At 39.6% G+C, this 14,681-nt stretch overlaps 1 protein-coding gene across 1 annotated transcript in view; it reads left to right on the top strand.

The window, feature by feature from the left end:
* Nucleotides 1-241: 241 nt before the first annotated feature.
* The window catches only part of syn3 (synapsin III), a gene marked incomplete at its 3' end in the record, with an annotated part of 112,326 nt that continues 97,886 nt past the window's right edge, over nucleotides 242-14,681 (top strand). Inside the window, 1 exon segment of the mRNA XM_024294611.2 lies at nucleotides 242-449.

Genomic DNA, 14,681 nt, shown 5'->3' with positions numbered 1-14,681 from the left:
TAATATTTAATCATTAAAAAGGGAAAATAAATACAAATATTTTTTATAAAATAATCCCATGGATTTTTTTAGGGTCAATTTTGCAACTATTGAAATATTTTTGTAGTTGTATTAAAATGTATTTTTTTGTTTATCTTCACACAATAAAAACATATTCAGTGAATCCGCGGTCGATGTTCAGGTTACAAAGTAATTATGACGAAGAATAAAAAGCTTACGTGGAAAAACAATGTTCGGTTGTGGAGAAATGTGGGCGGGTACCGACCGCCAGACTGCGGTAACAAATACGCCTCACGTTCCCGGCATGCATCGTGGGGGAGAGACAGAAGAGGAGGGTGCGGATGGGAGGCTGAGGAGCGCAGAAGGAGAAGGAGCATCATTAGCAACCGAGGAAGAGGAAGAGGCTTCATCATCCACGACACACCAGCTCATCCGTTCCTCCCGCTCAGGTACACCGCCAGCTCGTGCACCGTTTTCCCTCCGTCGTCACGTGATTCCCGCTCTTTTGTCCCAGCCTCCGGGGTTTCCTGCTGTTTCCGCGGGTCGTGGGGCTGCTGTCTGTGCGCGTGCGTCCGGACGTGTTTCTGTGAGTGGCTGGCAGCTCCGTGCGGGGATCCCCCTCAGCCTCCCTCAGTCAGGGCACTGGCAGCGCCCGCCGCGGGGAGAGCGCCGCAGGGCTTCAGCAGGAAGTGATGTGGAGCTCAGATGACCAGTTAGTCCATCTGAGCTCTGAGAACCAGAGAGGTGTGAGAGTCTTTGAGTCCTGGAAGATCTCGCTGATAAGCTCAACAACCAGACCATTTCCAGTCATCTGTTGTGATCTGTGTTGTTCCTGGTTCTGCTGTATTTGTATCAGACTTTGACAGCATGTGCAGTAGAGATGGTCTTCAGTTTATTGTTTTATCAATTCACTATACCAGGGGTCTCTAACTTGATTTACCAAAGGGTAACTGAAGCCAGAATCTGGCTGAGGCTGGGCTGTATGGGGTTCCTTTCGTACCAAAATATATTTTTTTGTCCACTGTCTATATCTTTGCTCTTCTGAACAAGTTTAAGTTTTAAATATCGACATGAGGGCTGCAAATGGCCCGCGGGCCGCCAGTTTAAGTACCCTCCACTAAAGCCAACCTTCAAGCCTAAATGTGATGTGGAAATATTATTTTTATTTGGGGTGAAATTTATCAATTTACTTAATCAGTGAATCGATTATATTTCTACGATCCAAACAGATTGATCTGTTTGGGGGAAGTTATTAACCAAATTAACCTGTACCTTAATAGAATCGTTTCAAAATTAGATAATTCAACAATCGATCTAGGAAAATACTATTTGGATTGAGACATATTGGATTTTTTTTCTATAATGTATCACAGTGAACAACACACGTGTTGACAACAAAATATGATCAATCATCATTAATGTCCAATGTGTGGAAAAACAACATTGGGCTGAACTTTATCAAACTAAAATGTGAATGGATTTGACATTCCTTATGGAAGATGGCGCCCGTGCACGTGGCCGCTCGTCTGTCACTGTTACTTTTTGTTCACTCTTTTGTCTATCCTGGTTATCAGCATCCAAACAACAGAGTCTCTGCTGGTGTACAACCGTCAATTCTTACTGGAGCTTCAACAAAATGGCAAAAATGATCTGCTTTGTAAGCATCACAGACGGAAACCCTCGCCACTGCAGCTATCGGGGATCAGGCTTACCTGCTCAGGACACCGGAAGCATCTACGTCTGCTCGGCTGGTGAGGTGGTTGGCTCCCAAACTGAAGTCCTATCTCGCAAAATTCACTTCCATTTCCCGGTCAGGTTTTGGAATATTAGTTTCATCTGCTGTGTCTTGACCTCAGGTCCACCTGAGATCTGCCTGACACCTGTCGTTGACTTTAACAACCGCTTCCCTCCCAGCTGTTCCTGGTTTCCGGGGCTGCGGCAATGTAGGGTGTATCCCCAAAACCTCAGGGTGCCGCCCCTTGTTGCTCAACATTGCAGCAGTCGCCAGGCTGCGGTCCAAGCCAGATTGGGTTGGTGAACGCCAGATCCTTGGCAAATAAAACTTTCATTCTGAAGGATTCTTCCATCTCCCAAAGCTTGGACTTCTTCTCATATCAGAGACTTGGGTGGCTCCTGGTGAGTGCAGCGCTCTCGTGGAATTATTACCAGCTGGATGTTCTTACTTTAGCACATCACAAGCCTCAGGACGCGGAGGAGGAACGGCTGCTATTTTGAGTTAAATTTGAACAGCGAGCTATTACCTCAAGCTCCTGTTTTGATGCCACTGTTTTTGAGGTTGGTCGCTCAGACTCAGTGGCATGTGTGATCATTTACACACCTCAGAAACATGAAGAGCAGATCGCGAGTATCGGAGCGCTCGGATACTCATTACAGCCCTTTTTGAAACTGAAAAAAAACGTTTTTGAATAGAAATTTTGAGTTTTGAAACCTTAAAAACTGAACATTTGAAGCTGAAAATGATTAAGTTTATTTTAAATTAGCAAAACATTTTGGACATTTTAAATTTTTTTGGCCAAATACCAATATTTTTTTTTTTTAAAGTTTTATTTGGGTTTAAATATTTATTCCCCCAAAATATCTCCATACATGTACTTGTGATCCTGAGGAGCTTAGCTCATGGTTTAATGCTTCCTGCATATCAAGACACTATGGCTCCTTTGAAAACGATGCAGCCTAAAGCTGAGCCTGAGCCCTGGTTTAATCAGGGAACCTGTGCAGAAAGGAGAGAATGTCGTAGAGCTGAACGCAGACGGAAGAAGGACAAGCTGTAGATTACTTTTCTATTGCTGAAAGACTCCTGGTGTCAATAGCATAACACTGTTAAGGAGTCAAAGAAACTGTGTTTGTCCAACATAATTGTGGCAAACAGCCATAATCTACGTGTGCTGTTCAAAACCATTGAAAATGTCCAAATGTCCCACAGTCTGTTGGTCATGACGCATCAGCCAAACTATGTAACGACTTCTTTAAGTTTCTATGTCGGAAAGGTTGAGAACATTTGAGCGAACATCCCAACTCCCTCTACTGCTCGTGTCAAAGTCAAGGCCCAGGGGCCAGATCCGGCCCTCCGGGTAATTCTATGCGGGCCTCCAGACCATTTTATTTTATTGTTATTAATGGTCCGATATTATCTTGAGATCATTTCTAACTTGTATATTTTGATAAAATATATTTTTATGGAGAGTAAAATATGAAAGTTATTTAAAGGCCTCGTGCAGTGGCTAAATTTTTTTTTTTAATTTAGAAAGTTAATTGAACTTGGAAAACAAATCCGATAAAAATATTCACTTAAAATGATCCAGCGTGATTTTATTGATCCTTTTATGGTCGTGCACAGCTTTAAATTTGGGCGATAGGTGGTGATGGGCGGGGGCTGCACGTGACGTCACTTCAGGGATCCCAGAGTGTAAACAACAATGGTGGACGGTTTAAGAAGCGACGTAGACCACGATTTAGCGGATATTTCTTTGGATGAAGGTGATGACCCTTCATCAAACACGGGAATTTTAACGACACAGGGTTCGGAGGGTGTACAGCCCTACCAGTTTGAACCAGAGGTTTCCTCATCTGAGGATACAGGGGCTTCGGATGACGATGGTGAAAGCTCATACAGCGATGGCGGGGAGCAAGCGGAAGGCGAAAGGAGGCTGCAGGATTTGTCATGGTTTGTATTTTACACACCGCCCGTCGCTACTACCGATGGAATGGTTTAGTGAGGTCCTCGGTAGGCCTGGGAATCACTGGGTACCTCACGATACGATACGATACGCGATACATGGCTCACGATATCGATAATATCACTATAACCAAATTGGAATTATCTGTCAAATTTAATGTTAACAATAGTAAACATGATCAGCAGTGACACTATTTAGTGCAGAATTGTTGTAAGCAACAGAGCAAAAATTAAATAAGTCAAGTGGTGACAGCTATCTACCTCTAAAAGAACGTCACACCAAAGGTTGATGAATATAATGTTTTACAGCCTCTCTCAAAATTGACCTAATTTTTTGTGCACTTTTCAGCACTAACAGCACTAACGGGGGTTCGCAGAGCTCTGGGTAGTTGAAAAAAGTAAAAATTTGTGAGACGTGCCTGCATCTCATCTATTTCCTCCTTACCTACCCTTGTGTGTTGGATAAGTGTCAGCTTAAACCTTTCACTCCTAACATGCCAGCAGAACATTTTCTCTTTACGGGCTCACTGATTGGTCTGTTATCGTAAAACTTTGTGCGGGCCATCTGCGTGCCACTTACAAATTTGCCCTTTTTTTTTACGCACAGACAGCCTGTATCCACCCACAAGGGCAGTTATGACTAAGGTATAAGCTATAGGGGGAAAAGTTCAGTCACCCAGAGAGAGTTTGGAGTAGAGCCGTTTCTCCTCCACATTAAGAGGAGCCAGCTGAGGTGTATTGGCCATCTGGTCTGAATACCACCTGGTTGCCTCCCTGGGGAGGTGTTCTGGCCGTGTCCTACTTTGGGGGGAAACACAGAGGAAGATCCAGAAGAGACTATTTCTCTTGGCCAGCCTGGGAATGCCTCAGGATTTCCCCCTGAAAGTGGCCGGGAAGTGGAAAGTCTGGCCATCTTTGCTTAGACTGCTGCCCCCATGGCCTTACTCCGGTGAACTGAAGAAAATAGATTGATAAATTAATTGAAGATCGGGTAATGACTTGACCAAACACAAATCAGCGCTAATTTCTCAAGAGGTGGCCTTCACAGTAGTATACTATCAACATAAAAAAAAAATGTTTATTTCATCTCCTAACTTTTAACCTAGATGGTTATGAAAAGGTTACATAGCTGCAAAATGTATTGGGTATTGTTTAATTTTGTTAAGAGTCATTCAAAAAAATGTTTTACAACTAAAAGATGGCAAAATCAAAAATAGTATAACAAATATTGATAAAAATATATTGACAAATAAACCATGGGTGCAGGTTTTACTTTGCCAATAAGGTTTTTTTCTGTGAGGTAAATTTTTAAATACATATTTTAAAACAATTCTGCACAGATTGTATAGCTCAAACGTGTGGCCTGTTAGATCGATGTAATAATAGTGTTGTATTGGTACACTTAACCAATTCTAGTTTATTGTGCAAATTGAAGTTGTAATTGAAGTTATTGCATGGAGTAACATAAAATACAAATAATAATAAATAAAAATGCTATAATAACAGAATAAATCAACAACACAAACATTTTTATCATTTCAGGTATTTGAGTCCAATCAATTACAATTCAGACTGATTTTTTTTCAAATTATAATTTTATACACAATGGAAACATTACAATCCAGTGGTATATCAACATTTTCAAAAAAAATCCCCTGTGTCAAGATGTGGTAATACGGGGGCATAAGGGCAGCCATCTTCCTCAGGTCTACAGAACCTGATGGAGAAAGGGAAAAACTTCATACACATAAGATAAAAAAAGTGGGAAAAGAAGGGAGTACACTGAAATACATTTTTTATGAATGGCCCTGTTTCTGTTTTATGTTTTAAAATAGAGACTCAATTGGGATCTACAAAGTCCTTTGTTGGAAAACTTGTATTATATATTTTTGGTCTAATTTAAAAGTAAGAATCATTCATATAATTAGAAATATTTTAAGAAAAAAAGAGATAAGTACAAATTTAGGATGCAGACTAAAAGACTATTTTCGTGTGTAGCCATCTTATTGTTAAGAGTGTTAAGAATAAATGGTTAGCCAGCGGCCTCAAAAGTTTTCAGAGTAGGAGTCTACTGAGGAGAAAGCACAACTCTGTAATGTTATGAAGGCGTTGCTAATTTGAAAGTTACTACACCGTGGATTCATGTGTGTTATATTTGGAAAATCACAGTTTTCATTAATATCACATTGGACGTGGAAGAGCTGCAAAGCGATGCGGAACGGAGGCTGCTTCCATTCGGTGCCCTTGTTAATCGGAATGGTACACACCAGGCGCGGAGCGCCGCAGTCCTCCGCGGAAGGCTCACGTCGTACGGCGGATCGTTTTGCCGTCTGATCTATCTTGTGTGCGATCCGCAAGCGATCCGTGTCAATTCTGGCAGGAAGTTCCATCAAGATACATGAAGAAATCTGGTTTATTTTGGGCGATAGAGCGCCGTCCAGCGGCTGCTGCCCACCACTGAGAGAATTTCCCCATTGTGGGAGTAATAAAGGATTTGATTGATAGATTGAAATATAACCAGCTTTTCACAATAAAACACAGTGATTGATAAATGCGATCATGTTTTTGTATCTAAACAGACTGTAGAGATGAAAATAAACCTACAATGGACTCTCTGCACGAAGCTGTGTGACGTATTTCCGGTTTTGAATAAGACTGCTTACTCTCTTCTGGCTGTGGCTAACTATATGTGTGGACTTGGTAAATCTCTGTGTACTTTCCCTGGTATTGGTTTATTGTCGTTATTTCTTACATTGTATGATAGTTTATGATTATGTGTAAACACAATGACATCCAAAAAGGCAAAGTTTGCCTTCCTGAAACACCAAACACCCCACGCTCACAAAACGCTCTCATGTACTGTATGATCATGTGACTTCTGGGGATGAAACGTAGCTCTGTTAGAACATTTACAACCTATTCAAAAGAACCTTTTATGTGTAAACAAACTTCAAAGTGAGTTTCGGATTACTGATCGTACTCTCAGCTGATGATGAGGAACTTCTGCCTTCTTCATGGAGCGATAGCAGCGTGCGCTAACGGTAACCTCGCCTCTGTTGAGACGTAGGAAAGGAATCACGTCTCAGACTGATTCTACCTGACACTGAAAATTACATTTACACAAGTTTAGAAACACTCGGCTGTGGAGTAACTGAAACACAACTAACGGGTCATAAAGATAAAGAAAGTGATAATCAGACGTGTCTTTCATGCTAGCTAGCATTAGCTCAAATGAAAAGTGACAACTGTGTTAACATGTAATTTTGTAAATACTGCAGTCAGTTCTGAACTTTTTTTCTTGGCTGCACGGACCCGGAGGAAAAGTGAAGGTTATGATTACGGTTCGGGTTTATGCTCCAAATAATTCCCGATTACGACTGCAGTGCTCCGCGCTCTAGCTGCATGACAGCTAACAGGACTTCATTAAATACTGCGACGTTTAGCTTCAGATTTACATAAAACACATAAAACAATGCAGCGATCTGCATCTTGACTGCACCTATAAAGCGTCCCCAACATGAATGTTTATCAGTTTTAGACTGGTCGCACTTAAACATGTGCTAAAAACATTAACATTAGCAAGTTACCTTCGAAGGTTGCTTTGTAGGACAACAAATACAATTTAAAATATTTTAGCATTTTTATTTTGGAGTATTTTACTAGAAAAACAAACAATGCGCCTAACATCATTTATAGTGACTCTTGTTAGCTCCAAAAGACATATTTTAAAGTCCAAATACTCCACTATTTCCACATAAACAACAGCCCACGGCTCCGACTGGAAAGGACTGAGCGGTCAAAGGCTGAATGCGGATGTAGGTCGTGCATTTAGCCCATCGCAACACACACACTTCTTTCTGTGTGTCTCAACAACAGATAAATTAAATAAGTGTATGTCTACTAACTATTTACTTCTTAGCAGAAACATGGGGTCATATTTTTAGGTCATTCACTTACGGATGATGGCAAAAACAAAAACAAAAAAGCTCAAGCAGGAGTGCCTGTCGACTGTCAAGGAAATATGTGCATTTGGTGTGAATTACAATAGAGATCAGATGCTGGGCGCAAACGCTCTGTGCAGCTTCCGCATTCAATGTGAACTTTACCTTAAAGCCCAGTTTGTCTAACATTGATCCATAGTGACCGAGTAGCAACACAAGGAACAGCTTATTAACGCTGTTTCCAAGTCAGCACTTTTGTTCAACTTTCTTTTGCTGCTGAGAATCCAGCAGGTTTATCCTCCAGTTCTGACTGTATCCTGTTAAAAGTCATCACATTTCCCACTGCTTCATCAGCCGAAATTAACACTAAACACATGGAGGTGAATTAACGAAGAAAAAAAAAGCTTACACTGATGTATCTTGCTCGGATACAGTAGAGGAGGAGCATTTAAGAAAAAGAAATTCACATATAAAACAACCAATAAACATGACAATATTTTCACTAAATAAAACTTGTTTTCATCATCAAAAAGTAGGCGGTGGCTACTTCACTCAAAAGTGGAGAATTCTCGCCAGGTGCCGGCCACTTTTGAGGCTCCTGGTTAGCTATGACTGCTAGCATGTTGCTAAACATTATTTCTAAAATCCCTCATTCAATAACTTGATTTTTTTTATGCTTTAATATTACAGTAAGAATTAATTCAATTCCGTTTTATTTCTATAGCTCAATATCACGATACAATTGTCTCAGTGGGTTTACTGGTAACCGTACAAGGACATAAAGTCAGTCATAAAATAACAGCAGCTGGTTGCTAAACTAAACTAGCTAAGTCAACCTGGCATCACTGCCCTTAGACCCTCCTTCTCGGTGAGGAAAAACTCAAAAAAAAAAAAAACAATTTTGGGAAAAAAAAAAATAGAAACCTCAGGGATGTCCACATGAAGGAGGGATCCTCTCTAAATTCAAATTGTAGTAAGTTTAGTGCAGAATGGAATTAGTCACATAATTCAGAATATTTAAAAAAAAGACACATTAGTACGAATGTTGAAACTTTCCGCTGAAAACAAATTTAGCTCAATTAGCCACTTTCTAAAAGCGGCATGCTAACTGACGGAGTTGTATGTACATTTATCACACATTTGCTCAGAGTGATTTTAACTTCTTTATTTTTAAACTTTTTGTCTTAACTGCTGGATGCCGTGTACAGCCCGTGTATCAAGAAACAGGAGCTGAGCTGAAGGCTGTGAGAAGCTGATGAAGCAGACCGTCATCAACCCTCGTGTACTGGAAGATAGAGAACATTACATCAGTGACAGTAAAAACTGGTCTGCAGCTGATGCCTTCATGTAATTAGGGAGCGCCCTGAACTAAATTAAAGAAAGGGTTCAGTAGAGAGCGCTTCAGGCTGGAGTGGAGACTGAACGCTCTCTGTCCGTTCTACTTGCACGTAAAATCTAAATCTGACCTCTCTTGTCTTTCTTGCAGTTGCAGAGAAATGTTTCAGGTTGTTTAAATCTAACACTAAGTCAAAACCCTTCATCTCTGGGGCTTTGGTTCTGGTGTTGACATTCCGTAAATTACCATACTTTATCAGCTGTTTACTCAACCTAATTCATTTTCTAAAGCTGAGAATAGCAGCTATGTGCTTATATGCAATTCTTTACAGTCATAAAGTGCTCATGCAATCAACTTAATTCCAACAGATTCTGATGCCCATTCTTTGCTGCTGAAGCCGCTTTTCTTAGCTTGAAAATCCTTTGGAATTAAAATTGTATTGAGAGAATATAGACTCACTCCGATTTGTGGGTGCATAATTCTTCATTTGTGCATAACTTTGGATTTGTGCATGCGTATTCTTGATTTGTAACTCATATTTGTTTTGTGCAAAAAAACAAAAAAAAACAAAATACAATTTACACATGCACAAATTAAAATTACAACAGCTTGAAACTAATTACACATGCAAATCTTTCAAAAATAAGTACGAATCACCTCTTGTGCGCACACGAAGCCTAGATTACACACCAATTCCATCATGAGACTCTTTTCACGTCTGAAGAAATTTGTGTGTAATTAGCTTCAAGCTGTTGTAATCTTAATTTGAGCATGTGTAAATTGTATTTTTCACAATTTTGTACTGTTTTTACTAATGCACATATGTACGCACAGATCAAGAATACACACGCACAAATCGGAGTGAGTCTATATTCTCTCCATAATATTGCCTGTGATTTTTATTGTTGTCAGCGGCAGCTTCAGTATTAAAGGGTATTTTTGTTTTTCCCTCATCAAATGTGGTTTGTGTTGCTTTCATAAGTTCTCTCGTTTATGGTATAAATGAAAATGATCATCAACGTTTTCTCGCCCAAGATGGCAGCGTAGCTCCAGTGCTCCCGAAGGTTTTTTACTAAATCCCTGAAAACCCGTGATTTCGAAGCTAAGTGACATTTTTCTAACATAATGGAGACCAGGGAGTTGATTCGAAGAAGGAAAAGTACAGATATTGCGCCTACTACCGAAGACTTGGGTGACAACCGGAGTCGCTCTTCCAAACACGAGGCTAATGAACACCGAATGAATCCGAACCAGCTAGCCTGGAAGAGATCTTAAAAGAACAAAAAGCTTCCGACGGGACAACGAACGACAACTCTCAGAGATCCAAAGAAACCAACTGAAGACCGAAGCTCGAATAGATGAGGACTGGATATTACACGTGATTCCGGTGTTAAGATAGAGAGAGCTCACACACCACAGTCCAAACCGCGCGCCATCATAGCCAAGTTTTCAAGCTTCAGAGCCAAAGAAGAAGTGACAAAAAGAGCCTGGCAGAAAAAAACAGAACCATGTACAACAATAACTGATTCTTTGTGGACCACGATTACCCCCCAACAATCCAGAAGAAACGTATGGAATATAACCAAGCAAAGAAAGTGCAGAAGGAGAGAAAAATCCGATTCCAGACTCCTTACCCAGCGAAAATGCGCGTATTCTACGAGGAGGGGGTGCGCCTGTACCAGACCACAGCAGAAGCTACAGCTGACATGTTATCACGAGGGCTCCCGGTTACCCTCATCCCACCCCCACCGACCCCCACCAACGTGAGCTACAACAACTTTCTGCCTGGAAGCGGAGCGGGAACCAGCCTGTACAGAGGAGCGTGGAGGAGAGTCAACCGCGCTTCATGGAGAAACTCCAGGAATACAGCAGAAACCCACAAAAAAACAAGTAAACAGGTTAAAGAAGAAGATCTTTGGACTTGGTCCACAATGTAAGTATTCACGTTTTTTTTACCCCCCTGACATTTAAAGCAAATACTAAATCAATCGGGACACAGCAGCCTTGATGACAAAGACAGCGCAGCCATTTCCCAGGGCCCCGCTCTTTAAAGTGGGCGGGTCTATCCCTGACTGGATCTGTAACATCTCCAGCTCCACAAAGGTTCATTCTGTCAGAACCTCTTTTCCGGAAGAACACTCCCAGCAAAAAGTTCTGTTGTTCCAAATATTTGCTGAGAGTACATTCCTTTTTTGTTGTTGTTTCTGTTGTTTTTATGTTGAACTGATTTTAATTAAATGGATGCATTGTTGTATGAGAACTATTTTGTCAGACAACAAAACACCATGACAGATTATACTATACTATGTGCATCATACAATGGTGTACTGAACCCCATTAAACGAAATAAGATATTGTCCAAGTTAAAAAAGGATAAAGTCCAAATTGCTATGTTCCAGGAAACGCACCTTAACCATGAAAAACATGAAAAACTAAGAAGGATGGGGTTCTCAAAGGTTTATTTTTCATCCTATAAAACTGGACACAGAAGAGGTGTTGCAAACCTTAATATCTCAGCAGATACCATTTGAACTCATTTCTGAACAAAAAGACAAAGAAGGGCGATACACACTGGTAACAGGGAAAATAGAAGGAGTCATTATATCATTTCTTAATGTCTATGCAACCCCAGGTAGTGACTTTTCATTTTACCAAAAACTTATTATGCTAATGACACAGGCAGATGGCATAATTATATGTGGAGGGGACTGGAACATCAGACTAAACCCAAAGCTGGACTCGTCAAGACTTGTCCCTCAGAGCGCCTGGCAGAAAATAATTAAAATCCTGATGTCACAGCATGGTGTTACAGATATTTGGAGAGAAATCTGTCCAACAAGAAAAGACAACACCCATTATTTCCACTGCCACACAGTATATTCAAGGATAGATTATTTCTTTATTTTTAAAAAAGATTGCGAAAGGATCCAAAATGTAGAGATTGAAAATATTGACATCTCAGATCATGCCCCAGTACTGCTCATTGTAAAAATCAGCACAACACACAAAATCTTACAATGGAAACTAAACACAAATGTTCTTCATGATCAGCAATTTACCAGACTAATTAAATCAGATATCAAAACTTTTTTGGAAGAAAATCTCAATGGGGTGGTCAGCCCAGAAATTGTCTGGGACGCACTAAAAGCAGTGATAAGGGGAAATATTATATCATTCTGCACACACAAAAAGAAAGAGAGATAAAATAAACTATCGGACTTGAATAAAGAACTGAGACAACTTGAGGAAGAACATAAAAGAAGTCCAGAAAAAAGAACCGAAGTAAAACTGAAAATTCTAGGAAACAAAATAAATGCAATGTATCTAAAATACATACGGAAGAAGATGATATACACAAAACAAAAATATTATGAATCCGGTCACAAATTTGTCAAATTACTAGCAATCAGTACAAAGTGTACACAATCAGAGCGAAATCCAAAAAAATTTCCTAAACTATTATAAACATTTATACACACAACCAAATTTAAAGAATCCCCACCAGATAAATATTTTTTTTTAAAAAAGTTTAAAAAGTTATATCAGAGGATCAAAACAAGTTACTTACAGCTGAAATAACCGAAGGAGAAGTATCAAGAGCAATAACAGATCTAAAAGCAAATAAAGCACCCGGGCCAGGCGGCTTCCTGTCAGAATGGTACAAAAAATTTCAAATTGAATTACTACCTTTTTTAACACAAATTTTAAAGAAAGCATTGAAAGAGAATAAAATACCACCCTCATGGAAACAAGCCACTTTATCAGTGATTCTGAAAGAAGGAAAGGACCCATTCAACTGCAGTTCACAACAATCATGGCAAAGAGATTAGAATCTGTGCTGCCATATCTCATCAACACTGACAAAACAGGCTTTATTCCACAAAGACAAGCACATGATAACATAAGACGGACCTTACATATATTGAGCCGTATTCAAGAAAACAAAATGCAGGCAGCGGTGGTCAGCCTTGATGCCAAAAAAGCTTTTGACTCCGTCAGCTGGTGCTTTTTATAACAAGTTTTGGAGAGGTTTCATTGCAAATTCATTAAAATAATAAAATTACTGTAAACAAACCCAACCGCCCGTATAAAAGTTAATGGTCAATTATCAAACTCTTTTGAACTGGAACGCGGAACAAGACAGGGATGTGGGCTTTCACCCCTCCTTTTTGCCCTCTACATCGAACCCCTTGCTCAATTGATTCGGCAAACTGATGATGTGAAAGGAATACCTATTAGAGGGGATGAGCATAAGGTGGCATTATATGCTGATGACGTCATAATTTACACAGGTGAACCAAATGAAAATTTCCCCGTTTATTCAAGTGTTTAAATACATTTGGATATTATGCAGGATACAAGTTAAACATGGGAAAAACGCAAATATTGACTCTAAACGATAACCCACCAATCTCACTACGTACTTAATTAAATCTCAAATGGGATCTGACTATTCTAAAATATCTGGGAATTATAATTCCCGAAGGTATGAATAACGTAGCCAAATATAATTATGAAGATCTAATCCTAAAAATAAAGCAAGACATTAATAGGTGGTCAGCCCTTCCTCATATCAGTCTGACCCAAAGAATTGAATCAGTGAAAATGAACCTGCTACCAAGATTCCTGTTTCTGTTTCAGGCCTTTCCTGCCAAAATCACCAAACAACAGTTTTTGCAATGGGACAAAATCCTTTCAAGATTCATCTGGCTGGGCAAAAAGCCACGAGTTAGATTTAAAACTCTACAGCTTTCTAAAGAAAAAGGGGGGATGGCAATACCTAATTTAAAAGATTACTTCTACTCCGCAGAACTCAAACCGCTAATGACTCACTGCATCCCAAATTACCATGCCCGATGGAAAGACATTGAATTACTTTTAGTTTCAGACCCCCCACTACAGGCATTAATGGGAAACAAAGACATAGGGGAAAACCCAAGCAAAATTGAAAATCCCTGGATAGTGACACAATTAAAATGTGGTCCCAAATTAAGGAGGAATACAGACTACACAACAATTAATAAATTGTAAGATAGTGCGCATACGACCATGACTTCAAACCCAATCAATTAGACACTAGATTTCTTAACTGGACAATGCAAGGGCTGAACACATATTACTCTCTACTTGACAAAGGAATAATTAAAGAATTCCAATCACTTAAGGACAACCATAACCTAGGGAACAATGACTTTTAAAGATATTTGCAACTGCGCACCTATATTAATAAAAAAATCCTACACAACATAGATACGCAAGAACCAGTGCTTAGTGAAATATTAATGGCATTCAAAGAAAATGTAAAAAAGGGATGATATTTATTTACATAAATCATGTTCTATAAGTGAAACGATAACAATTATTAACGAATTCTCCTCCATCTCAGAATATTCAATTAATTGGAATAAATCAGTTTTATTATCACTAAACAGTAACGCTGAGCAATCACTCTCAATACCGGTCAAATCAGGCAATATCAAATATCTAGGTGTTCACTTCTCTCCCAAACTATCAGAACTGGTGCAGCTAAATTATACCCCGTTACTGAAAAACATTCAAGACGATCTAACTCGCTAGGTCAACCTGCCCCTGTCGCTTATGGGCAAAGTAGCCACAATAAAAATGAACATCTTGCCCAAAGTTAATTATCTATTCTCCATGATTCCCACACAACCTCCACTAAAATGGTTTAAAACATTAGACTCAG

This window comes from Oryzias melastigma, linkage group LG23, assembly GCF_002922805.2.
Source record: "Oryzias melastigma strain HK-1 linkage group LG23, ASM292280v2, whole genome shotgun sequence".
NCBI lineage: Eukaryota > Metazoa > Chordata > Actinopteri > Beloniformes > Adrianichthyidae > Oryzias > Oryzias melastigma.
The sequence above is the reverse complement of the archived record's forward strand: the minus strand, read 5'-3'. Positions and strand labels throughout refer to the sequence as shown.